The sequence below is a fragment of the Schistocerca cancellata genome, chromosome 9 (assembly GCF_023864275.1).
Source record: "Schistocerca cancellata isolate TAMUIC-IGC-003103 chromosome 9, iqSchCanc2.1, whole genome shotgun sequence".
NCBI lineage: Eukaryota > Metazoa > Arthropoda > Insecta > Orthoptera > Acrididae > Schistocerca > Schistocerca cancellata.
In genome coordinates this window covers 522,095,116-522,118,786 of record NC_064634.1, presented here as the reverse complement: position 1 = coordinate 522,118,786, position 23,671 = coordinate 522,095,116, and the positions used below count along the sequence as shown (strand labels likewise).

At 54.7% G+C, this 23,671-nt stretch overlaps 25 non-coding genes across 25 annotated transcripts; all 25 read right to left on the bottom strand.

The window, feature by feature from the left end:
* Positions 1-350: 350 nt before the first annotated feature.
* Positions 351-469, bottom strand: LOC126101746 (5S ribosomal RNA). The gene has a single exon (XR_007522467.1). It is a non-coding gene; the product is annotated as a 5S ribosomal RNA (ribosomal RNA).
* Positions 470-1,304: 835 nt separating this feature from the next.
* LOC126101918 (5S ribosomal RNA) lies at positions 1,305-1,423 on the bottom strand. Its single transcript, XR_007522625.1, has one exon. It is a non-coding gene; the product is annotated as a 5S ribosomal RNA (ribosomal RNA).
* An 849-nt stretch (positions 1,424-2,272) lies between these two features.
* LOC126102014 (5S ribosomal RNA) lies at positions 2,273-2,391 on the bottom strand. Its single transcript, XR_007522713.1, has one exon. It is a non-coding gene; the product is annotated as a 5S ribosomal RNA (ribosomal RNA).
* An 833-nt stretch (positions 2,392-3,224) lies between these two features.
* On the bottom strand, positions 3,225-3,343 carry LOC126102717 (5S ribosomal RNA). Its single transcript, XR_007522997.1, has one exon. It is a non-coding gene; the product is annotated as a 5S ribosomal RNA (ribosomal RNA).
* Positions 3,344-4,176: 833 nt separating this feature from the next.
* LOC126102716 (5S ribosomal RNA) lies at positions 4,177-4,295 on the bottom strand. Its single transcript, XR_007522996.1, has one exon. It is a non-coding gene; the product is annotated as a 5S ribosomal RNA (ribosomal RNA).
* An 840-nt stretch (positions 4,296-5,135) lies between these two features.
* Positions 5,136-5,254, bottom strand: LOC126102854 (5S ribosomal RNA). The gene has a single exon (XR_007523115.1). It is a non-coding gene; the product is annotated as a 5S ribosomal RNA (ribosomal RNA).
* An 849-nt stretch (positions 5,255-6,103) lies between these two features.
* LOC126101744 (5S ribosomal RNA) lies at positions 6,104-6,222 on the bottom strand. Its single transcript, XR_007522466.1, has one exon. It is a non-coding gene; the product is annotated as a 5S ribosomal RNA (ribosomal RNA).
* An 835-nt stretch (positions 6,223-7,057) lies between these two features.
* LOC126102853 (5S ribosomal RNA) lies at positions 7,058-7,176 on the bottom strand. The gene has a single exon (XR_007523114.1). It is a non-coding gene; the product is annotated as a 5S ribosomal RNA (ribosomal RNA).
* An 849-nt stretch (positions 7,177-8,025) lies between these two features.
* On the bottom strand, positions 8,026-8,144 carry LOC126101743 (5S ribosomal RNA). The gene has a single exon (XR_007522465.1). It is a non-coding gene; the product is annotated as a 5S ribosomal RNA (ribosomal RNA).
* An 838-nt stretch (positions 8,145-8,982) lies between these two features.
* LOC126102715 (5S ribosomal RNA) lies at positions 8,983-9,101 on the bottom strand. The gene has a single exon (XR_007522995.1). It is a non-coding gene; the product is annotated as a 5S ribosomal RNA (ribosomal RNA).
* An 849-nt stretch (positions 9,102-9,950) lies between these two features.
* LOC126101742 (5S ribosomal RNA) lies at positions 9,951-10,069 on the bottom strand. Its single transcript, XR_007522464.1, has one exon. It is a non-coding gene; the product is annotated as a 5S ribosomal RNA (ribosomal RNA).
* Positions 10,070-10,906: 837 nt separating this feature from the next.
* On the bottom strand, positions 10,907-11,025 carry LOC126102714 (5S ribosomal RNA). The gene has a single exon (XR_007522994.1). It is a non-coding gene; the product is annotated as a 5S ribosomal RNA (ribosomal RNA).
* Positions 11,026-11,874: 849 nt separating this feature from the next.
* Positions 11,875-11,993, bottom strand: LOC126101741 (5S ribosomal RNA). Its single transcript, XR_007522463.1, has one exon. It is a non-coding gene; the product is annotated as a 5S ribosomal RNA (ribosomal RNA).
* Positions 11,994-12,831: 838 nt separating this feature from the next.
* Positions 12,832-12,950, bottom strand: LOC126102713 (5S ribosomal RNA). The gene has a single exon (XR_007522993.1). It is a non-coding gene; the product is annotated as a 5S ribosomal RNA (ribosomal RNA).
* An 848-nt stretch (positions 12,951-13,798) lies between these two features.
* On the bottom strand, positions 13,799-13,917 carry LOC126101938 (5S ribosomal RNA). Its single transcript, XR_007522643.1, has one exon. It is a non-coding gene; the product is annotated as a 5S ribosomal RNA (ribosomal RNA).
* An 837-nt stretch (positions 13,918-14,754) lies between these two features.
* On the bottom strand, positions 14,755-14,873 carry LOC126102711 (5S ribosomal RNA). Its single transcript, XR_007522991.1, has one exon. It is a non-coding gene; the product is annotated as a 5S ribosomal RNA (ribosomal RNA).
* Positions 14,874-15,721: 848 nt separating this feature from the next.
* Positions 15,722-15,840, bottom strand: LOC126101900 (5S ribosomal RNA). The gene has a single exon (XR_007522608.1). It is a non-coding gene; the product is annotated as a 5S ribosomal RNA (ribosomal RNA).
* An 838-nt stretch (positions 15,841-16,678) lies between these two features.
* LOC126102710 (5S ribosomal RNA) lies at positions 16,679-16,797 on the bottom strand. The gene has a single exon (XR_007522990.1). It is a non-coding gene; the product is annotated as a 5S ribosomal RNA (ribosomal RNA).
* An 854-nt stretch (positions 16,798-17,651) lies between these two features.
* LOC126101739 (5S ribosomal RNA) lies at positions 17,652-17,770 on the bottom strand. Its single transcript, XR_007522461.1, has one exon. It is a non-coding gene; the product is annotated as a 5S ribosomal RNA (ribosomal RNA).
* An 837-nt stretch (positions 17,771-18,607) lies between these two features.
* LOC126102709 (5S ribosomal RNA) lies at positions 18,608-18,726 on the bottom strand. The gene has a single exon (XR_007522989.1). It is a non-coding gene; the product is annotated as a 5S ribosomal RNA (ribosomal RNA).
* An 848-nt stretch (positions 18,727-19,574) lies between these two features.
* Positions 19,575-19,693, bottom strand: LOC126101897 (5S ribosomal RNA). Its single transcript, XR_007522606.1, has one exon. It is a non-coding gene; the product is annotated as a 5S ribosomal RNA (ribosomal RNA).
* Positions 19,694-20,531: 838 nt separating this feature from the next.
* Positions 20,532-20,650, bottom strand: LOC126102708 (5S ribosomal RNA). The gene has a single exon (XR_007522988.1). It is a non-coding gene; the product is annotated as a 5S ribosomal RNA (ribosomal RNA).
* Positions 20,651-21,499: 849 nt separating this feature from the next.
* Positions 21,500-21,618, bottom strand: LOC126101738 (5S ribosomal RNA). The gene has a single exon (XR_007522460.1). It is a non-coding gene; the product is annotated as a 5S ribosomal RNA (ribosomal RNA).
* An 837-nt stretch (positions 21,619-22,455) lies between these two features.
* LOC126102706 (5S ribosomal RNA) lies at positions 22,456-22,574 on the bottom strand. The gene has a single exon (XR_007522987.1). It is a non-coding gene; the product is annotated as a 5S ribosomal RNA (ribosomal RNA).
* Positions 22,575-23,422: 848 nt separating this feature from the next.
* LOC126101896 (5S ribosomal RNA) lies at positions 23,423-23,541 on the bottom strand. The gene has a single exon (XR_007522605.1). It is a non-coding gene; the product is annotated as a 5S ribosomal RNA (ribosomal RNA).
* Positions 23,542-23,671: the final 130 nt, after the last annotated feature.

Here is a 23,671-nt window from a genome sequence, read left to right as displayed (position 1 = left end):
CGTGGTCCATATGACAGCGCAAGCACGACAAACGTCTGCGGGACGAGACGAGACGAGACGAGACGAGACGACTAAGGAATAAATTCGTGGTTACAAATCAAATTTGGAACTCTACACTCCTACACAACAATAGGCGGTGACGTATTTCAGAAATCACCTGCCGATTCGTACTGTTTTGTCGTTTTCAAAGTCTTCTTGGCAAACTTGGTTAGCACATTCTCCCTCAAACTGAGTTAATTACTGCATTTTCGTACCATTACAGTAGTTTAAAAGGCTTAAGGAAGCATCTTTCTCACAACAGAAAGGTAGTTTGAAAATTGGGCTGGCGACATAAAAAAAAAAAGGAAGGGAGCCAACAGCACCCGGGTTTCCCAGGCGGTCACCCATCCAAGTACTAGCCGGGCCCGATGATGCTTAACTTCGGTGATCGGACGAGAACCGTTGTATTCATCATGGTATGGCCGTTGGCGCTCATCTAATGTAGGAGCACGGCAGAATTCGCGTTCGGCTTTTCTCCCAACACACAAAATGTTAGTTTTCGGCCGCATTTGACGAAAGCGCTTCCTTCCGCAACCGCCAGTTCCTCGAGGACGGCGCGGGGAGGCGCGCCCGGCGTCCCAGCAGAGCGACGGCCGAATTGGCGGGCGCACCGCCGCGTGTGTGAGACGCACTGCTGCTCGTTGCACCCCCTGTCATTTGCTGGGCGCGTGCAGCCTTCGACACTAGCGGAGGACGCATCTTGTCCCTGGTGTTCAGCGGAGGGCCTGTGCGGGGTGTGGCAGTATCGTGCTGGAGGGCGCCACTGGTAGCGATGTGGGCTTCCTCGCTTCGCCTCGCCTCACACCAGGTGTCTGCGTAGTTTGCAGTGCATTCGCACCATTCCTATCCCTGTCCCTGTCCCCGTCCCGACTTGTCCCGACTTTGCTCGACTGCCGCTCGCTGCCGCTCGGGTCGTGGTCCATATGACAGCGCAAGCACGACAAACGTCTGCGGGACGAGACGAGACGAGACGAGACGAGACGACTAAGGAATAAATTCGTGGTTACAAATCAAATTTGGAACTCTACACTCCTACACAACAATAGGCGGTGACGTATTTTAGAAATCACCTGCCCATTCGTACTGTTTTGTCGTTTTCAAAGTCTTCTTGGCAAACTTGGTTAGCACATTCTCCCTCAAACTGAGTTAATTACTGCATTTTCGTACCATTACAGTAGTTTAAAAGGCTTAAGGAAGCATCTTTCTCACAACAGAAAGGTAGTTTGAAAATTGGGCTGGCGACATAGAAAAAAAAAAAGGAAGGGAGCCAACAGCACCCGGGTTTCCCAGGCGGTCACCCATCCAAGTACTAGCCCAGCCCGATGATGCTTAACTTCGGTGATCGGACGAGAACCGGTGTATTCATCATCGTATGGCCGTTGGCGTTTATCTAATGTAGGAGCACGGCAGAATTCGCGTTCGGCTTTTCTCCCAACACACAAAATGTTAGTTTTCGGCCGCATTTGACGAAAGCGCTTCCTTCCGCAACCGCCAGTTCCTCGAGGACGGCGCGGGGAGGCGCGCCCGGCGTCCCAGCAGAGCGACGGCCGAATTGGCGGGCGCACCGCCGCGTGTGTGAGACGCACTGCTGCTCGTTGCACCCCCTGTCATTTGCTGGGCGCGTGCAGCCTTCGACACTAGCGGAGGACGCATCTTGTCCCTGGTGTTCAGCGGAGGGCCTCTGCGGGGTGTGGCAGTGTCGTGCTGGAGGGCGCCACTGGTAGCGATGTGGGCTTCCTCGCCTCGCCTCGCCTCGCCTCGCCTCGCCTCACACCAGGTGTCTGCGTAGTTTGCAGTGCATTCGCACCATTCCTATCCCTGTCCCTGTCCCCGTCCCGACTTGTCCCGACTTTGCTCGACTGCCGCTCGCTGCCGCTCGGGTCGTGGTCCATATGACAGCGCAAGCACGACAAACGTCTGCGGGACGAGACGAGACGAGACGAGACGAGACGACTAAGGAATAAATTCGTGGTTACAAATCAAATTTGGAACTCTACACTCCTACACAACAATAGGCGGTGACGTATTTCAGAAATCACCTGCCGATTCGTACTGTTTTGTCGTTTTCAAAGTCTTCTTGGCAAACTTGGTTAGCACATTCTCCCTCAAACTGAGTTAATTACTGCATTTTCGTACCATTACAGTAGTTTAAAAGGCTTAAGGAAGCATCTTTCTCACAACAGAAAGGTAGTTTGAAAATTGGGCTGGCGACATAAAAAAAAAAAAGGAAGGGAGCCAACAGCACCCGGGTTTCCCAGGCGGTCACCCATCCAAGTACTAGCCGGGCCAGATGATGCTTAACTTCGGTGATCGGACGAGAACCGTTGTATTCATCATGGTATGGCCGTTGGCGCTCATCTAATGTAGGAGCACGGCAGAATTCGCGTTCGGCTTTTCTCCCAACACACAAAATGTTAGTTTTCGGCCGCATTTGACGAAAGCGCTTCCTTCCGCAACCGCCAGTTCCTCGAGGACGGCGCGGGGAGGCGCGCCCGGCGTCCCAGCAGAGCGACGGCCGAATTGGCGGGCGCACCGCCGCGTGTGTGAGACGCACTGCTGCTCGTTGCACCCCCTGTCATTCGCTGGGCGCGTGCAGCCTTCGACACTAGCGGAGGACGCATCTTGTCCCTGGTGTTCAGCGGAGGGCCTGTGCGGGGTGTGGCAGTATCGTGCTGGAGGGCGCCACTGGTAGCGATGTGGGCTTCCTCGCTTCGCCTCGCCTCACACCAGGTGTCTGCGTAGTTTGCAGTGCATTCGCACCATTCCTATCCCTGTCCCTGTCCCCGTCCCGACTTGTCCCGACTTTGCTCGACTGCCGCTCGCTGCCGCTCGGGTCGTGGTCCATATGACAGCGCAAGCACGACAAACGTCTGCGGGACGAGACGAGACGAGACGAGACGAGACGACTAAGGAATAAATTCGTGGTTACAAATCAAATTTGGAACTCTACACTCCTACACAACAATAGGCGGTGACGTATTTCAGAAATCACCTGCCGATTCGTACTGTTTTGTCGTTTTCAAAGTCTTCTTGGCAAACTTGGTTAGCACATTCTCCCTCAAACTGAGTTAATTACTGCATTTTCGTACCATTACAGTAGTTTAAAAGGCTTAAGGAAGCATCTTTCTCACAACAGAAAGGTAGTTTGAAAATTGGGCTGGCGACATAAAAAAAAAAAGGAAGGGAGCCAACAGCACCCGGGTTTCCCAGGCGGTCACCCATCCAAGTACTAGCCGGGCCCGATGATGCTTAACTTCGGTGATCGGACGAGAACCGGTGTATTCATCATGGTATGGCCGTTGGCGCTCATCTGATGTAGGAGCACGGCAGAATTCGCGTTCGGCTTTTCTCCCAACACACAAAATGTTAGTTTTCGGCCGCATTTGACGAAAGCGCTTCCTTCCGCAACCGCCAGTTCCTCGAGGACGGCGCGGGGAGGCGCGCCCGGCGTCCCAGCAGAGCGACGGCCGAATTGGCGGGCGCACCGCCGCGTGTGTGAGACGCACTGCTGCTCGTTGCACCCCCTGTCATTCGCTGGGCGCGTGCAGCCTTCGACACTAGCGGAGGACGCATCTTGTCCCTGGTGTTCAGCGGAGGGCCTGTGCGGGGTGTGGCAGTATCGTGCTGGAGGGCGCCACTGGTAGCGATGTGGGCTTCCTCGCTTCGCCTCGCCTCACACCAGGTGTCTGCGTAGTTTGCAGTGCATTCGCACCATTCCTATCCCTGTCCCTGTCCCCGTCCCGACTTGTCCCGACTTTGCTCGACTGCCGCTCGCTGCCGCTCGGGTCGTGGTCCATATGACAGCGCAAGCACGACAAACGTCTGCGGGACGAGACGAGACGAGACGAGACGAGACGACTAAGGAATAAATTCGTGGTTACAAATCAAATTTGGAACTCTACACTCCTACACAACAATAGGCGGTGACGTATTTCAGAAATCACCTGCCGATTCGTACTGTTTTGTCGTTTTCAAAGTCTTCTTGGCAAACTTGGTTAGCACATTCTCCCTCAAACTGAGTTAATTACTGCATTTTCGTACCATTACAGTAGTTTAAAAGGCTTAAGGAAGCATCTTTCTCACAACAGAAAGGTAGTTTGAAAATTGGGCTGGCGACATAAAAAAAAAAAGGAAGGGAGCCAACAGCACCCGGGTTTCCCAGGCGGTCACCCATCCAAGTACTAGCCGGGCCCGATGATGCTTAACTTCGGTGATCGGACGAGAACCGGTGTATTCATCATGGTATGGCCGTTGGCGCTCATCTGATGTAGGAGCACGGCAGAATTCGCGTTCGGCTTTTCTCCCAACACACAAAATGTTAGTTTTCGGCCGCATTTGACGAAAGCGCTTCCTTCCGCAACCGCCAGTTCCTCGAGAACGGCGCGGGGAGGCGCGCCCGGCGTCCCAGCAGAGCGACGGCCGAATTGGCGGGCGCACCGCCGCGTGTGTGAGACGCACTGCTGCTCGTTGCACCCCCTGTCATTTGCTGGGCGCGTGCAGCCTTCGACACTAGCGGAGGACGCATCTTGTCCCTGGTGTTCAGCGGAGGGCCTCTGCGGGGTGTGGCAGTGTCGTGCTGGAGGGCGCCACTGGTAGCGATGTGGGCTTCCTCGCCTCGCCTCGCCTCGCCTCACACCAGGTGTCTGCGTAGTTTGCAGTGCATTCGCACCATTCCTATCCCTGTCCCTGTCCCCGTCCCGACTTGTCCCGACTTTGCTCGACTGCCGCTCGCTGCCGCTCGGGTCGTGGTCCATATGACAGCGCAAGCACGACAAACGTCTGCGGGACGAGACGAGACGAGACGAGACGAGACGACTAAGGAATAAATTCGTGGTTACAAATCAAATTTGGAACTCTACACTCCTACACAACAATAGGCGGTGACGTATTTCAGAAATCACCTGCCGATTCGTACTGTTTTGTCGTTTTCAAAGTCTTCTTGGCAAACTTGGTTAGCACATTCTCCCTCAAACTGAGTTAATTACTGCATTTTCGTACCATTACAGTAGTTTAAAAGGCTTAAGGAAGCATCTTTCTCACAACAGAAAGGTAGTTTGAAAATTGGGCTGGCGACATAGAAAAAAAAAAAGGAAGGGAGCCAACAGCACCCGGGTTTCCCAGGCGGTCACCCATCCAAGTACTAGCCCAGCCCGATGATGCTTAACTTCGGTGATCGGACGAGAACCGGTGTATTCATCATGGTATGGCCGTTGGCGCTTATCTAATGTAGGAGCACGGCAGAATTCGCGTTCGGCTTTTCTCCCAACACACAAAATGTTAGTTTTCGGCCGCATTTGACGAAAGCGCTTCCTTCCGCAACCGCCAGTTCCTCGAGGACGGCGCGGGGAGGCGCGCCCGGCGTCCCAGCAGAGCGACGGCCGAATTGGCGGGCGCACCGCCGCGTGTGTGAGACGCACTGCTGCTCGTTGCACCCCCTGTCATTTGCTGGGCGCGTGCAGCCTTCGACACTAGCGGAGGACGCATCTTGTCCCTGGTGTTCAGCGGAGGGCCTCTGCGGGGTGTGGCAGTGTCGTGCTGGAGGGCGCCACTGGTAGCGATGTGGGCTTCCTCGCCTCGCCTCGCCTCGCCTCGCCTCGCCTCACACCAGGTGTCTGCGTAGTTTGCAGTGCATTCGCACCATTCCTATCCCTGTCCCTGTCCCCGTCCCGACTTGTCCCGACTTTGCTCGACTGCCGCTCGCTGCCGCTCGGGTCGTGGTCCATATGACAGCGCAAGCACGACAAACGTCTGCGGGACGAGACGAGACGAGACGAGACGAGACGACTAAGGAATAAATTCGTGGTTACAAATCAAATTTGGAACTCTACACTCCTACACAACAATAGGCGGTGACGTATTTCAGAAATCACCTGCCGATTCGTACTGTTTTGTCGTTTTCAAAGTCTTCTTGGCAAACTTGGTTAGCACATTCTCCCTCAAACTGAGTTAATTACTGCATTTTCGTACCATTACAGTAGTTTAAAAGGCTTAAGGAAGCATCTTTCTCACAACAGAAAGGTAGTTTGAAAATTGGGCTGGCGACATAAAAAAAAAAAAGGAAGGGAGCCAACAGCACCCGGGTTTCCCAGGCGGTCACCCATCCAAGTACTAGCCGGGCCCGATGATGCTTAACTTCGGTGATCGGACGAGAACCGTTGTATTCATCATGGTATGGCCGTTGGCGCTCATCTAATGTAGGAGCACGGCAGAATTCGCGTTCGGCTTTTCTCCCAACACACAAAATGTTAGTTTTCGGCCGCATTTGACGAAAGCGCTTCCTTCCGCAACCGCCAGTTCCTCGAGGACGGCGCGGGGAGGCGCGCCCGGCGTCCCAGCAGAGCGACGGCCGAATTGGCGGGCGCACCGCCGCGTGTGTGAGACGCACTGCTGCTCGTTGCACCCCCTGTCATTCGCTGGGCGCGTGCAGCCTTCGACACTAGCGGAGGACGCATCTTGTCCCTGGTGTTCAGCGGAGGGCCTGTGCGGGGTGTGGCAGTATCGTGCTGGAGGGCGCCACTGGTAGCGATGTGGGCTTCCTCGCTTCGCCTCGCCTCACACCAGGTGTCTGCGTAGTTTGCAGTGCATTCGCACCATTCCTATCCCTGTCCCTGTCCCCGTCCCGACTTGTCCCGACTTTGCTCGACTGCCGCTCGCTGCCGCTCGGGTCGTGGTCCATATGACAGCGCAAGCACGACAAACGTCTGCGGGACGAGACGAGACGAGACGAGACGAGACGACTAAGGAATAAATTCGTGGTTACAAATCAAATTTGGAACTCTACACTCCTACACAACAATAGGCGGTGACGTATTTCAGAAATCACCTGCCGATTCGTACTGTTTTGTCGTTTTCAAAGTCTTCTTGGCAAACTTGGTTAGCACATTCTCCCTCAAACTGAGTTAATTACTGCATTTTCGTACCATTACAGTAGTTTAAAAGGCTTAAGGAAGCATCTTTCTCACAACAGAAAGGTAGTTTGAAAATTGGGCTGGCGACATAGAAAAAAAAAAAGGAAGGGAGCCAACAGCACCCGGGTTTCCCAGGCGGTCACCCATCCAAGTACTAGCCCAGCCCGATGATGCTTAACTTCGGTGATCGGACGAGAACCGGTGTATTCATCATGGTATGGCCGTTGGCGCTTATCTAATGTAGGAGCACGGCAGAATTCGCGTTCGGCTTTTCTCCCAACACACAAAATGTTAGTTTTCGGCCGCATTTGACGAAAGCGCTTCCTTCCGCAACCGCCAGTTCCTCGAGGACGGCGCGGGGAGGCGCGCCCGGCGTCCCAGCAGAGCGACGGCCGAATTGGCGGGCGCACCGCCGCGTGTGTGAGACGCACTGCTGCTCGTTGCACCCCCTGTCATTTGCTGGGCGCGTGCAGCCTTCGACACTAGCGGAGGACGCATCTTGTCCCTGGTGTTCAGCGGAGGGCCTCTGCGGGGTGTGGCAGTGTCGTGCTGGAGGGCGCCACTGGTAGCGATGTGGGCTTCCTCGCCTCGCCTCGCCTCGCCTCGCCTCGCCTCACACCAGGTGTCTGCGTAGTTTGCAGTGCATTCGCACCATTCCTATCCCTGTCCCTGTCCCCGTCCCGACTTGTCCCGACTTTGCTCGACTGCCGCTCGCTGCCGCTCGGGTCGTGGTCCATATGACAGCGCAAGCACGACAAACGTCTGCGGGACGAGACGAGACGAGACGAGACGAGACGACTAAGGAATAAATTCGTGGTTACAAATCAAATTTGGAACTCTACACTCCTACACAACAATAGGCGGTGACGTATTTCAGAAATCACCTGCCGATTCGTACTGTTTTGTCGTTTTCAAAGTCTTCTTGGCAAACTTGGTTAGCACATTCTCCCTCAAACTGAGTTAATTACTGCATTTTCGTACCATTACAGTAGTTTAAAAGGCTTAAGGAAGCATCTTTCTCACAACAGAAAGGTAGTTTGAAAATTGGGCTGGCGACATAAAAAAAAAAAAGGAAGGGAGCCAACAGCACCCGGGTTTCCCAGGCGGTCACCCATCCAAGTACTAGCCGGGCCCGATGATGCTTAACTTCGGTGATCGGACGAGAACCGTTGTATTCATCATGGTATGGCCGTTGGCGCTCATCTAATGTAGGAGCACGGCAGAATTCGCGTTCGGCTTTTCTCCCAACACACAAAATGTTAGTTTTCGGCCGCATTTGACGAAAGCGCTTCCTTCCGCAACCGCCAGTTCCTCGAGGACGGCGCGGGGAGGCGCGCCCGGCGTCCCAGCAGAGCGACGGCCGAATTGGCGGGCGCACCGCCGCGTGTGTGAGACGCACTGCTGCTCGTTGCACCCCCTGTCATTCGCTGGGCGCGTGCAGCCTTCGACACTAGCGGAGGACGCATCTTGTCCCTGGTGTTCAGCGGAGGGCCTGTGCGGGGTGTGGCAGTATCGTGCTGGAGGGCGCCACTGGTAGCGATGTGGGCTTCCTCGCTTCGCCTCGCCTCACACCAGGTGTCTGCGTAGTTTGCAGTGCATTCGCACCATTCCTATCCCTGTCCCTGTCCCCGTCCCGACTTGTCCCGACTTTGCTCGACTGCCGCTCGCTGCCGCTCGGGTCGTGGTCCATATGACAGCGCAAGCACGACAAACGTCTGCGGGACGAGACGAGACGAGACGAGACGAGACGACTAAGGAATAAATTCGTGGTTACAAATCAAATTTGGAACTCTACACTCCTACACAACAATAGGCGGTGACGTATTTCAGAAATCACCTGCCGATTCGTACTGTTTTGTCGTTTTCAAAGTCTTCTTGGCAAACTTGGTTAGCACATTCTCCCTCAAACTGAGTTAATTACTGCATTTTCGTACCATTCAGTAGTTTAAAACTCTTAAGGATGCATCTTTGTCACAACAGAAAGGTAGTTTGAAAATTGGGCTGGCGACATAACAAAAAAAAAAAAAAAGAAGGGAGCCAACAGCACCCGGGTTTCCCAGGCGGTCACCCATCCAAGTACTAGCCGGGCCCGATGATGCTTAACTTCGGTGATCGGACGAGAACCGGTGTATTCATCATGGTATGGCCGTTGGCGCTTATCTAATGTAGGAGCACGGCAGAATTCGCGTTCGGCTTTTCTCCCAACACACAAAAAGTTAGTTTTCGGCCGCATTTGACGAAAGCGCTTCCTTCCGCAACCGCCAGTTCCTCGAGGACGGCGCGGGGAGGCGCGCCCGGCGTCCCAGCAGAGCGACGGCCGAATTGGCGGGCGCACCGCCGCGTGTGTGAGACGCACTGCTGCTCGTTGCACCCCCTGTCATTTGCTGGGCGCGTGCAGCCTTCGACACTAGCGGAGGACGCATCTTGTCCCTGGTGTTCAGCGGAGGGCCTCTGCGGGGTGTGGCAGTGTCGTGCTGGAGGGCGCCACTGGTAGCGATGTGGGCTTCCTCGCCTCGCCTCGCCTCGCCTCGCCTCGCCTCACACCAGGTGTCTGCGTAGTTTGCAGTGCATTCGCACCATTCCTATCCCTGTCACTGTCCCCGTCCCGACTTGTCCCGACTTTGCTCGACTGCCGCTCGCTGCCGCTCGGGTCGTGGTCCATATGACAGCGCAAGCACGACAAACGTCTGCGGGACGAGACGAGACGAGACGAGACGAGACGACTAAGGAATAAATTCGTGGTTACAAATCAAATTTGGAACTCTACACTCCTACACAACAATAGGCGGTGACGTATTTCAGAAATCACCTGCCGATTCGTACTGTTTTGTCGTTTTCAAAGTCTTCTTGGCAAACTTGGTTAGCACATTCTCCCTCAAACTGAGTTAATTACTGCATTTTCGTACCATTACAGTAGTTTAAAAGGCTTAAGGAAGCATCTTTCTCACAACAGAAAGGTAGTTTGAAAATTGGGCTGGCGACATAAAAAAAAAAAAGGAAGGGAGCCAACAGCACCCGGGTTTCCCAGGCGGTCACCCATCCAAGTACTAGCCGGGCCCGATGATGCTTAACTTCGGTGATCGGACGAGAACCGTTGTATTCATCATGGTATGGCCGTTGGCGCTCATCTAATGTAGGAGCACGGCAGAATTCGCGTTCGGCTTTTCTCCCAACACACAAAATGTTAGTTTTCGGCCGCATTTGACGAAAGCGCTTCCTTCCGCAACCGCCAGTTCCTCGAGGACGGCGCGGGGAGGCGCGCCCGGCGTCCCAGCAGAGCGACGGCCGAATTGGCGGGCGCACCGCCGCGTGTGTGAGACGCACTGCTGCTCGTTGCACCCCCTGTCATTCGCTGGGCGCGTGCAGCCTTCGACACTAGCGGAGGACGCATCTTGTCCCTGGTGTTCAGCGGAGGGCCTGTGCGGGGTGTGGCAGTATCGTGCTGGAGGGCGCCACTGGTAGCGATGTGGGCTTCCTCGCTTCGCCTCGCCTCACACCAGGTGTCTGCGTAGTTTGCAGTGCATTCGCACCATTCCTATCCCTGTCCCTGTCCCCGTCCCGACTTGTCCCGACTTTGCTCGACTGCCGCTCGCTGCCGCTCGGGTCGTGGTCCATATGACAGCGCAAGCACGACAAACGTCTGCGGGACGAGACGAGACGAGACGAGACGAGACGACTAAGGAATAAATTCGTGGTTACAAATCAAATTTGGAACTCTACACTCCTACACAACAATAGGCGGTGACGTATTTCAGAAATCACCTGCCGATTCGTACTGTTTTGTCGTTTTCAAAGTCTTCTTGGCAAACTTGGTTAGCACATTCTCCCTCAAACTGAGTTAATTACTGCATTTTCGTACCATTCAGTAGTGTAAAAGGCTTAAGGATGCATCTTTGTCACAACAGAAAGGTAGTTTGAAAATTGGGCTGGCGACATAACAAAAAAAAAAAAAAGAAGGGAGCCAACAGCACCCGGGTTTCCCAGGCGGTCACCCATCCAAGTACTAGCCGGGCCCGATGATGCTTAACTTCGGTGATCGGACGAGAACCGGTGTATTCATCATGGTATGGCCGTTGGCGCTTATCTAATGTAGGAGCACGGCAGAATTCGCGTTCGGCTTTTCTCCCAACACACAAAATGTTAGTTTTCGGCCGCATTTGACGAAAGCGCTTCCTTCCGCAACCGCCAGTTCCTCGAGGACGGCGCGGGGAGGCGCGCCCGGCGTCCCAGCAGAGCGACGGCCGAATTGGCGGGCGCACCGCCGCGTGTGTGAGACGCACTGCTGCTCGTTGCACCCCCTGTCATTTGCTGGGCGCGTGCAGCCTTCGACACTAGCGGAGGACGCATCTTGTCCCTGGTGTTCAGCGGAGGGCCTCTGCGGGGTGTGGCAGTGTCGTGCTGGAGGGCGCCACTGGTAGCGATGTGGGCTTCCTCGCCTCGCCTCGCCTCGCCTCGCCTCGCCTCACACCAGGTGTCTGCGTAGTTTGCAGTGCATTCGCACCATTCCTATCCCTGTCACTGTCCCCGTCCCGACTTGTCCCGACTTTGCTCGACTGCCGCTCGCTGCCGCTCGGGTCGTGGTCCATATGACAGCGCAAGCACGACAAACGTCTGCGGGACGAGACGAGACGAGACGAGACGAGACGACTAAGGAATAAATTCGTGGTTACAAATCAAATTTGGAACTCTACACTCCTACACAACAATAGGCGGTGACGTATTTCAGAAATCACCTGCCGATTCGTACTGTTTTGTCGTTTTCAAAGTCTTCTTGGCAAACTTGGTTAGCACATTCTCCCTCAAACTGAGTTAATTACTGCATTTTCGTACCATTACAGTAGTTTAAAAGGCTTAAGGAAGCATCTTTCTCACAACAGAAAGGTAGTTTGAAAATTGGGCTGGCGACATAAAAAAAAAAAAGGAAGGGAGCCAACAGCACCCGGGTTTCCCAGGCGGTCACCCATCCAAGTACTAGCCGGGCCCGATGATGCTTAACTTCGGTGATCGGACGAGAACCGTTGTATTCATCATGGTATGGCCGTTGGCGCTCATCTAATGTAGGAGCACGGCAGAATTCGCGTTCGGCTTTTCTCCCAACACACAAAATGTTAGTTTTCGGCCGCATTTGACGAAAGCGCTTCCTTCCGCAACCGCCAGTTCCTCGAGGACGGCGCGGGGAGGCGCGCCCGGCGTCCCAGCAGAGCGACGGCCGAATTGGCGGGCGCACCGCCGCGTGTGTGAGACGCACTGCTGCTCGTTGCACCCCCTGTCATTCGCTGGGCGCGTGCAGCCTTCGACACTAGCGGAGGACGCATCTTGTCCCTGGTGTTCAGCGGAGGGCCTGTGCGGGGTGTGGCAGTATCGTGCTGGAGGGCGCCACTGGTAGCGATGTGGGCTTCCTCGCTTCGCCTCGCCTCACACCAGGTGTCTGCGTAGTTTGCAGTGCATTCGCACCATTCCTATCCCTGTCCCTGTCCCCGTCCCGACTTGTCCCGACTTTGCTCGACTGCCGCTCGCTGCCGCTCGGGTCGTGGTCCATATGACAGCGCAAGCACGACAAACGTCTGCGGGACGAGACGAGACGAGACGAGACGAGACGACTAAGGAATAAATTCGTGGTTACAAATCAAATTTGGAACTCTACACTCCTACACAACAATAGGCGGTGACGTATTTCAGAAATCACCTGCCGATTCGTACTGTTTTGTCGTTTTCAAAGTCTTCTTGGCAAACTTGGTTAGCACATTCTCCCTCAAACTGAGTTAATTACTGCATTTTCGTACCATTCAGTAGTTTAAAACTCTTAAGGATGCATCTTTGTCACAACAGAAAGGTAGTTTGAAAATTGGGCTGGCGACATAACAAAAAAAAAAAAAAAGAAGGGAGCCAACAGCACCCGGGTTTCCCAGGCGGTCACCCATCCAAGTACTAGCCGGGCCCGATGATGCTTAACTTCGGTGATCGGACGAGAACCGGTGTATTCATCATGGTATGGCCGTTGGCGCTTATCTAATGTAGGAGCACGGCAGAATTCGCGTTCGGCTTTTCTCCCAACACACAAAAAGTTAGTTTTCGGCCGCATTTGACGAAAGCGCTTCCTTCCGCAACCGCCAGTTCCTCGAGGACGGCGCGGGGAGGCGCGCCCGGCGTCCCAGCAGAGCGACGGCCGAATTGGCGGGCGCACCGCCGCGTGTGTGAGACGCACTGCTGCTCGTTGCACCCCCTGTCATTTGCTGGGCGCGTGCAGCCTTCGACACTAGCGGAGGACGCATCTTGTCCCTGGTGTTCAGCGGAGGGCCTCTGCGGGGTGTGGCAGTGTCGTGCTGGAGGGCGCCACTGGTAGCGATGTGGGCTTCCTCGCCTCGCCTCGCCTCGCCTCGCCTCGCCTCACACCAGGTGTCTGCGTAGTTTGCAGTGCATTCGCACCATTCCTATCCCTGTCACTGTCCCCGTCCCGACTTGTCCCGACTTTGCTCGACTGCCGCTCGCTGCCGCTCGGGTCGTGGTCCATATGACAGCGCAAGCACGACAAACGTCTGCGGGACGAGACGAGACGAGACGAGACGAGACGACTAAGGAATAAATTCGTGGTTACAAATCAAATTTGGAACTCTACACTCCTACACAACAATAGGCGGTGACGTATTTCAGAAATCACCTGCCGATTCGTACTGTTTTGTCGTTTTCAAAGTCTTCTTGGCAAACTTGGTTAGCACATTCTCCCTCAAACTGAGTTAATTACTGCATTTTCGTACCATTACAGTAGTTTAAAAGGCTTAAGGAAGCATCTTTCTCACAACAGAAAGGTAGTTTGAAAATTGGGCTGGCGACATAAAAAAAAAAAGGAAGGGAGCCAACAGCACCCGGGTTTCCCAGGCGGTCACCCATCCAAGTACTAGCCGGGCCCGATGATGCTTAACTTCGGTGATCGGACGAGAACCGTTGTATTCATCATGGTATGGCCGTTGTCGCTCATCTAATGTAGGAGCACGGCAGAATTCGCGTTCGGCTTTTCTCCCAACACACAAAATGTTAGTTTTCGGCCGCATTTGACGAAAGCGCTTCCTTCCGCAACCGCCAGTTCCTCGAGGACGGCGCGGGGAGGCGCGCCCGGCGTCCCAGCAGAGCGACGGCCGAATTGGCGGGCGCACCGCCGCGTGTGTGAGACGCACTGCTGCTCGTTGCACCCCCTGTCATTCGCTGGGCGCGTGCAGCCTTCGACACTAGCGGAGGACGCATCTTGTCCCTGGTGTTCAGCGGAGGGCCTGTGCGGGGTGTGGCAGTATCGTGCTGGAGGGCGCCACTGGTAGCGATGTGGGCTTCCTCGCTTCGCCTCGCCTCACACCAGGTGTCTGCGTAGTTTGCAGTGCATTCGCACCATTCCTATCCCTGTCCCTGTCCCCGTCCCGACTTGTCCCGACTTTGCTCGACTGCCGCTCGCTGCCGCTCGGGTCGTGGTCCATATGACAGCGCAAGCACGACAAACGTCTGCGGGACGAGACGAGACGAGACGAGACGAGACGACTAAGGAATAAATTCGTGGTTACAAATCAAATTTGGAACTCTACACTCCTACACAACAATAGGCGGTGACGTATTTCAGAAATCACCTGCCGATTCGTACTGTTTTGTCGTTTTCAAAGTCTTCTTGGCAAACTTGGTTAGCACATTCTCCCTCAAACTGAGTTAATTACTGCATTTTCGTACCATTCAGTAGTTTAAAAGGCTTAAGGATGCATCTTTGTCACAACAGAAAGGTAGTTTGAAAATTGGGCTGGCGACATAACAAAAAAAAAAAAAAGAAGGGAGCCAACAGCACCCGGGTTTCCCAGGCGGTCACCCATCCAAGTACTAGCCGGGCCCGATGATGCTTAACTTCGGTGATCGGACGAGAACCGGTGTATTCATCATGGTATGGCCGTTGGCGCTTATCTAATGTAGGAGCACGGCAGAATTCGCGTTCGGCTTTTCTCCCAACACACAAAATGTTAGTTTTCGGCCGCATTTGACGAAAGCGCTTCCTTCCGCAACCGCCAGTTCCTCGAGGACGGCGCGGGGAGGCGCGCCCGGCGTCCCAGCAGAGCGACGGCCGAATTGGCGGGCGCACCGCCGCGTGTGTGAGACGCACTGCTGCTCGTTGCACCCCCTGTCATTTGCTGGGCGCGTGCAGCCTTCGACACTAGCGGAGGACGCATCTTGTCCCTGGTGTTCAGCGGAGGGCCTCTGCGGGGTGTGGCAGTGTCGTGCTGGAGGGCGCCACTGGTAGCGATGTGGGCTTCCTCGCCTCGCCTCGCCTCGCCTCGCCTCGCCTCACACCAGGTGTCTGCGTAGTTTGCAGTGCATTCGCACCATTCCTATCCCTGTCACTGTCCCCGTCCCGACTTGTCCCGACTTTGCTCGACTGCCGCTCGCTGCCGCTCGGGTCGTGGTCCATATGACAGCGCAAGCACGACAAACGTCTGCGGGACGAGACGAGACGAGACGAGACGAGACGACTAAGGAATAAATTCGTGGTTACAAATCAAATTTGGAACTCTACACTCCTACACAACAATAGGCGGTGACGTATTTCAGAAATCACCTGCCGATTCGTACTGTTTTGTCGTTTTCAAAGTCTTCTTGGCAAACTTGGTTAGCACATTCTCCCTCAAACTGAGTTAATTACTGCATTTTCGTACCATTACAGTAGTTTAAAAGGCTTAAGGAAGCATCTTTCTCACAACAGAAAGGTAGTTTGAAAATTGGGCTGGCGACATAAAAAAAAAAAGGAAGGGAGCCAACAGCACCCGGGTTTCCCAGGCGGTCACCCATCCAAGTACTAGCCGGGCCCGATGATGTTTAACTTCGGTGATCGGACGAGAACCGTTGTATTCATCATGGTATGGCCGTTGGCGCTCATCTAATGTAGGAGCACGGCAGAATTCGCGTTCGGCTTTTCTCCCAACACACAAAATGTTAGTTTTCGGCCGCATTTGACGAAAGCGCTTCCTTCCGCAACCGCCAGTTCCTCGAGGACGGCGCGGGGAGGCGCGCCCGGCGTCCCAGCAGAGCGACGGCCGAATTGGCGGGCGCACCGCCGCGTGTGTGAGACGCACTGCTGCTCGTTGCACCCCCTGTCATTCGCTGGGCGCGTGCAGCCTTCGACACTAGCGGAGGACGCATCTTGTCCCTGGTGTTCAGCGGAGGGCCTGTGCGGGGTGTGGCAGTATCGTGCTGGAGGGCGCCACTGGTAGCGATGTGGGCTTCCTCGCTTCGCCTCGCCTCACACCAGGTGTCTGCGTAGTTTGCAGTGCATTCGCACCATTCCTATCCCTGTCCCTGTCCCCGTCCCGACTTGTCCCGACTTTGCTCGACTGCCGCTCGCTGCCGCTCGGGTCGTGGTCCATATGACAGCGCAAGCACGACAAACGTCTGCGGGACGAGACGAGACGAGACGAGACGAGACGACTAAGGAATAAATTCGTGGTTACAAATCAAATTTGGAACTCTACACTCCTACACAACAATAGGCGGTGACGTATTTCAGAAATCACCTGCCGATTCGTACTGTTTTGTCGTTTTCAAAGTCTTCTTGGCAAACTTGGTTAGCACATTCTCCCTCAAACTGAGTTAATTACTGCATTTTCGTACCATTACAGTAGTTTAAAAGGCTTAAGGATGCATCTTTGTCACAACAGAAAGGTAGTTTGAAAATTGGGCTGGCGACATAACAAAAAAAAAAAAAGGAAGGGAGCCAACAGCACCCGGGTTTCCCAGGCGGTCACCCATCCAAGTACTAGCCGGGCCCGATGATGCTTAACTTCGGTGATCGGACGAGAACCGGTGTATTCATCATGGTATGGCCGTTGGCGCTCATCTAATGTAGGAGCACGGCAGAATTCGCGTTCGGCTTTTCTCCCAACACACAAAATGTTAGTTTTCGGCCGCATTTGACGAAAGCGCTTCCTTCCGCAACCGCCAGTTCCTCGAGGACGGCGCGGGGAGGCGCGCCCGGCGTCCCAGCAGAGCGACGGCCGAATTGGCGGGCGCACCGCCGCGTGTGTGAGACGCACTGCTGCTCGTTGCACCCCCTGTCATTTGCTGGGCGCGTGCAGCCTTCGACACTAGCGGAGGACGCATCTTGTCCCTGGTGTTCAGCGGAGGGCCTCTGCGGGGTGTGGCAGTGTCGTGCTGGAGGGCGCCACTGGTAGCGATGTGGGCTTCCTCGCCTCGCCTCGCCTCGCCTCGCCTCGCCTCGCCTCACACCAGGTGTCTGCGTAGTTTGCAGTGCATTCGCACCATTCCTATCCCTGTCCCTGTCCCCGTCCCGACTTGTCCCGACTTTGCTCGACTGCCGCTCGCTGCCGCTCGGGTCGTGGTCCATATGACAGCGCAAGCACGACAAACGTCTGCGGGACGAGACGAGACGAGACGAGACGAGACGACTAAGGAATAAATTCGTGGTTACAAATCAAATTTGGAACTCTACACTCCTACACAACAATAGGCGGTGACGTATTTCAGAAATCACCTGCCGATTCGTACTGTTTTGTCGTTTTCAAAGTCTTCTTGGCAAACTTGGTTAGCACATTCTCCCTCAAACTGAGTTAATTACTGCATTTTCGTACCATTACAGTAGTTTAAAAGGCTTAAGGAAGCATCTTTCTCACAACAGAAAGGTAGTTTGAAAATTGGGCTGGCGACATAAAAAAAAAAAAGGAAGGGAGCCAACAGCACCCGGGTTTCCCAGGCGGTCACCCATCCAAGTACTAGCCGGGCCCGATGATGCTTAACTTCGGTGATCGGACGAGAACCGTTGTATTCATCATGGTATGGCCGTTGGCGCTCATCTAATGTAGGAGCACGGCAGAATTCGCGTTCGGCTTTTCTCCCAACACACAAAATGTTAGTTTTCGGCCGCATTTGACGAAAGCGCTTCCTTCCGCAACCGCCAGTTCCTCGAGGACGGCGCGGGGAGGCGCGCCCGGCGTCCCAGCAGAGCGACGGCCGAATTGGCGGGCGCACCGCCGCGTGTGTGAGACGCACTGCTGCTCGTTGCACCCCCTGTCATTCGCTGGGCGCGTGCAGCCTTCGACACTAGCGGAGGACGCATCTTGTCCCTGGTGTTCAGCGGAGGGCCTGTGCGGGGTGTGGCAGTATCGTGCTGGAGGGCGCCACTGGTAGCGATGTGGGCTTCCTCGCTTCGCCTCGCCTCACACCAGGTGTCTGCGTAGTTTGCAGTGCATTCGCACCATTCCTATCCCTGTCCCTGTCCCCGTCCCGACTTGTCCCGACTTTGCTCGACTGCCGCTCGCTGCCGCTCGGGTCGTGGTCCATATGACAGCGCAAGCACGACAAACGTCTGCGGGACGAGACGAGACGAGACGAGACGAGACGACTAAGGAATAAATTCGTGGTTACAAATCAAATTTGGAACTCTACACTCCTACACAACAATAGGCGGTGACGTATTTCAGAAATCACCTGCCGATTCGTACTGTTTTGTCGTTTTCAAAGTCTTCTTGGCAAACTTGGTTAGCACATTCTCCCTCAAACTGAGTTAATTACTGCATTTTCGTACCATTCAGTAGTTTAAAAGGCTTAAGGATGCATCTTTGTCACAACAGAAAGGTAGTTTGAAAATTGGGCTGGCGACATAACAAAAAAAAAAAAAAGAAGGGAGCCAACAGCACCCGGGTTTCCCAGGCGGTCACCCATCCAAGTACTAGCCGGGCCCGATGATGCTTAACTTCGGTGATCGGACGAGAACCGGTGTATTCATCATGGTATGGCCGTTGGCGCTTATCTAATGTAGGAGCACGGCAGAATTCGCGTTCGGCTTTTCTCCCAACACACAAAATGTTAGTTTTCGGCCGCATTTGACGAAAGCGCTTCCTTCCGCAACCGCCAGTTCCTCGAGGACGGCGCGGGGAGGCGCGCCCGGCGTCCCAGCAGAGCGACGGCCGAATTGGCGGGCGCACCGCCGCGTGTGTGAGACGCACTGCTGCTCGTTGCACCCCCTGTCATTTGCTGGGCGCGTGCAGCCTTCGACACTAGCGGAGGACGCATCTTGTCCCTGGTGTTCAGCGGAGGGCCTCTGCGGGGTGTGGCAGTGTCGTGCTGGAGGGCGCCACTGGTAGCGATGTGGGCTTCCTCGCCTCGCCTCGCCTCGCCTCGCCTCGCCTCACACCAGGTGTCTGCGTAGTTTGCAGTGCATTCGCACCATTCCTATCCCTGTCACTGTCCCCGTCCCGACTTGTCCCGACTTTGCTCGACTGCCGCTCGCTGCCGCTCGGGTCGTGGTCCATATGACAGCGCAAGCACGACAAACGTCTGCGGGACGAGACGAGACGAGACGAGACGAGACGACTAAGGAATAAATTCGTGGTTACAAATCAAATTTGGAACTCTACACTCCTACACAACAATAGGCGGTGACGTATTTCAGAAATCACCTGCCGATTCGTACTGTTTTGTCGTTTTCAAAGTCTTCTTGGCAAACTTGGTTAGCACATTCTCCCTCAAACTGAGTTAATTACTGCATTTTCGTACCATTACAGTAGTTTAAAAGGCTTAAGGAAGCATCTTTCTCACAACAGAAAGGTAGTTTGAAAATTGGGCTGGCGACATAAAAAAAAAAAGGAAGGGAGCCAACAGCACCCGGGTTTCCCAGGCGGTCACCCATCCAAGTACTAGCCGGGCCCGATGATGTTTAACTTCGGTGATCGGACGAGAACCGTTGTATTCATCATGGTATGGCCGTTGGCGCTCATCTAATGTAGGAGCACGGCAGAATTCGCGTTCGGCTTTTCTCCCAACACACAAAATGTTAGTTTTCGGCCGCATTTGACGAAAGCGCTTCCTTCCGCAACCGCCAGTTCCTCGAGGACGGCGCGGGGAGGCGCGCCCGGCGTCCCAGCAGAGCGACGGCCGAATTGGCGGGCGCACCGCCGCGTGTGTGAGACGCACTGCTGCTCGTTGCACCCCCTGTCATTCGCTGGGCGCGTGCAGCCTTCGACACTAGCGGAGGACGCATCTTGTCCCTGGTGTTCAGCGGAGGGCCTGTGCGGGGTGTGGCAGTATCGTGCTGGAGGGCGCCACTGGTAGCGATGTGGGCTTCCTCGCTTCGCCTCGCCTCACACCAGGTGTCTGCGTAGTTTGCAGTGCATTCGCACCATTCCTATCCCTGTCCCTGTCCCCGTCCCGACTTGTCCCGACTTTGCTCGACTGCCGCTCGCTGCCGCTCGGGTCGTGGTCCATATGACAGCGCAAGCACGACAAACGTCTGCGGGACGAGACGAGACGAGACGAGACGAGACGACTAAGGAATAAATTCGTGGTTACAAATCAAATTTGGAACTCTACACTCCTACACAACAATAGGCGGTGACGTATTTCAGAAATCACCTGCCGATTCGTACTGTTTTGTCGTTTTCAAAGTCTTCTTGGCAAACTTGGTTAGCACATTCTCCCTCAAACTGAGTTAATTACTGCATTTTCGTACCATTACAGTAGTTTAAAAGGCTTAAGGATGCATCTTTGTCACAACAGAAAGGTAGTTTGAAAATTGGGCTGGCGACATAACAAAAAAAAAAAAAGGAAGGGAGCCAACAGCACCCGGGTTTCCCAGGCGGTCACCCATCCAAGTACTAGCCGGGCCCGATGATGCTTAACTTCGGTGATCGGACGAGAACCGGTGTATTCATCATGGTATGGCCGTTGGCGCTCATCTAATGTAGGAGCACGGCAGAATTCGCGTTCGGCTTTTCTCCCAACACACAAAATGTTAGTTTTCGGCCGCATTTGACGAAAGCGCTTCCTTCCGCAACCGCCAGTTCCTCGAGGACGGCGCGGGGAGGCGCGCCCGGCGTCCCAGCAGAGCGACGGCCGAATTGGCGGGCGCACCGCCGCGTGTGTGAGACGCACTGCTGCTCGTTGCACCCCCTGTCATTTGCTGGGCGCGTGCAGCCTTCGACACTAGCGGAGGACGCATCTTGTCCCTGGTGTTCAGCGGAGGGCCTCTGCGGGGTGTGGCAGTGTCGTGCTGGAGGGCGCCACTGGTAGCGATGTGGGCTTCCTCGCCTCGCCTCGCCTCGCCTCGCCTCGCCTCACACCAGGTGTCTGCGTAGTTTGCAGTGCATTCGCACCATTCCTATCCCTGTCCCTGTCCCCGTCCCGACTTGTCCCGACTTTGCTCGACTGCCGCTCGCTGCCGCTCGGGTCGTGGTCCATATGACAGCGCAAGCACGACAAACGTCTGCGGGACGAGACGAGACGAGACGAGACGAGACGACTAAGGAATAAATTCGTGGTTACAAATCAAATTTGGAACTCTACACTCCTACACAACAATAGGCGGTGACGTATTTCAGAAATCACCTGCCGATTCGTACTGTTTTGTCGTTTTCAAAGTCTTCTTGGCAAACTTGGTTAGCACATTCTCCCTCAAACTGAGTTAATTACTGCATTTTCGTACCATTACAGTAGTTTAAAAGGCTTAAGGAAGCATCTTTCTCACAACAGAAAGGTAGTTTGAAAATTGGGCTGGCGACATAAAAAAAAAAAAGGAAGGGAGCCAACAGCACCCGGGTTTCCCAGGCGGTCACCCATCCAAGTACTAGCCGGGCCCGATGATGCTTAACTTCGGTGATCGGACGAGAACCGTTGTATTCATCATGGTATGGCCGTTGGCGCTCATCTAATGTAGGAGCACGGCAGAATTCGCGTTCGGCTTTTCTCCCAACACACAAAATGTTAGTTTTCGGCCGCATTTGACGAAAGCGCTTCCTTCCGCAACCGCCAGTTCCTCGAGGACGGCGCGGGGAGGCGCGCCCGGCGTCCCAGCAGAGCGACGGCCGAATTGGCGGGCGCACCGCCGCGTGTGTGAGACGCACTGCTGCTCGTTGCACCCCCTGTCATTCGCTGGGCGCGTGCAGCCTTCGACACTAGCGGAGGACGCATCTTGTCCCTGGTGTTCAGCGGAGGGCCTGTGCGGGGTGTGGCAGTATCGTGCTGGAGGGCGCCACTGGTAGCGATGTGGGCTTCCTCGCTTCGCCTCGCCTCACACCAGGTGTCTGCGTAGTTTGCAGTGCATTCGCACCATTCCTATCCCTGTCCCTGTCCCCGTCCCGACTTGTCCCGACTTTGCTCGACTGCCGCTCGCTGCCGCTCGGGTCGTGGTCCATATGACAGCGCAAGCACGACAAACGTCTGCGGGACGAGACGAGACGAGACGAGACGAGACGACTAAGGAATAAATTCGTGGTTACAAATCAAATTTGGAACTCTACACTCCTACACAACAATAGGCGGTGACGTATTTCAGAAATCACCTGCCGATTCGTACTGTTTTGTCGTTTTCAAAGTCTTCTTGGCAAACTTGGTTAGCACATTCTCCCTCAAACTGAGTTAATTACTGCATTTTCGTACCATTCAGTAGTTTAAAAGGCTTAAGGATGCATCTTTGTCACAACAGAAAGGTAGTTTGAAAATTGGGCTGGCGACATAACAAAAAAAAAAAAAAGAAGGGAGCCAACAGCACCCGGGTTTCCCAGGCGGTCACCCATCCAAGTACTAGCCGGGCCCGATGATGCTTAACTTCGGTGATCGGACGAGAACCGGTGTATTCATCATGGTATGGCCGTTGGCGCTTATCTAATGTAGGAGCACGGCAGAATTCGCGTTCGGCTTTTCTCCCAACACACAAAATGTTAGTTTTCGGCCGCATTTGACGAAAGCGCTTCCTTCCGCAACCGCCAGTTCCTCGAGGACGGCGCGGGGAGGCGCGCCCGGCGTCCCAGCAGAGCGACGGCCGAATTGGCGGGCGCACCGCCGCGTGTGTGAGACGCACTGCTGCTCGTTGCACCCCCTGTCATTTGCTGGGCGCGTGCAGCCTTCGACACTAGCGGAGGACGCATCTTGTCCCTGGTGTTCAGCGGAGGGCCTCTGCGGGGTGTGGCAGTGTCGTGCTGGAGGGCGCCACTGGTAGCGATGTGGGCTTCCTCGCCTCGCCTCGCCTCGCCTCGCCTCGCCTCACACCAGGTGTCTGCGTAGTTTGCAGTGCATTCGCACCATTCCTATCCCTGTCACTGTCCCCGTCCCGACTTGTCCCGACTTTGCTCGACTGCCGCTCGCTGCCGCTCGGGTCGTGGTCCATATGACAGCGCAAGCACGACAAACGTCTGCGGGACGAGACGAGACGAGACGAGACGAGACGACTAAGGAATAAATTCGTGGTTACAAATCAAATTTGGAACTCTACACTCCTACACAACAATAGGCGGTGACGTATTTCAGAAATCACCTGCCGATTCGTACTGTTTTGTCGTTTTCAAAGTCTTCTTGGCAAACTTGGTTAGCACATTCTCCCTCAAACTGAGTTAATTACTGCATTTTCGTACCATTACAGTAGTTTAAAAGGCTTAAGGAAGCATCTTTCTCACAACAGAAAGGTAGTTTGAAAATTGGGCTGGCGACATAAAAAAAAAAAGGAAGGGAGCCAACAGCACCCGGGTTTCCCAGGCGGTCACCCATCCAAGTACTAGCCGGGCCCGATGATGTTTAACTTCGGTGATCGGACGAGAACCGTTGTATTCATCATGGTATGGCCGTTGGCGCTCATCTAATGTAGGAGCACGGCAGAATTCGCGTTCGGCTTTTCTCCCAACACACAAAATGTTAGTTTTCGGCCGCATTTGACGAAAGCGCTTCCTTCCGCAACCGCCAGTTCCTCGAGGACGGCGCGG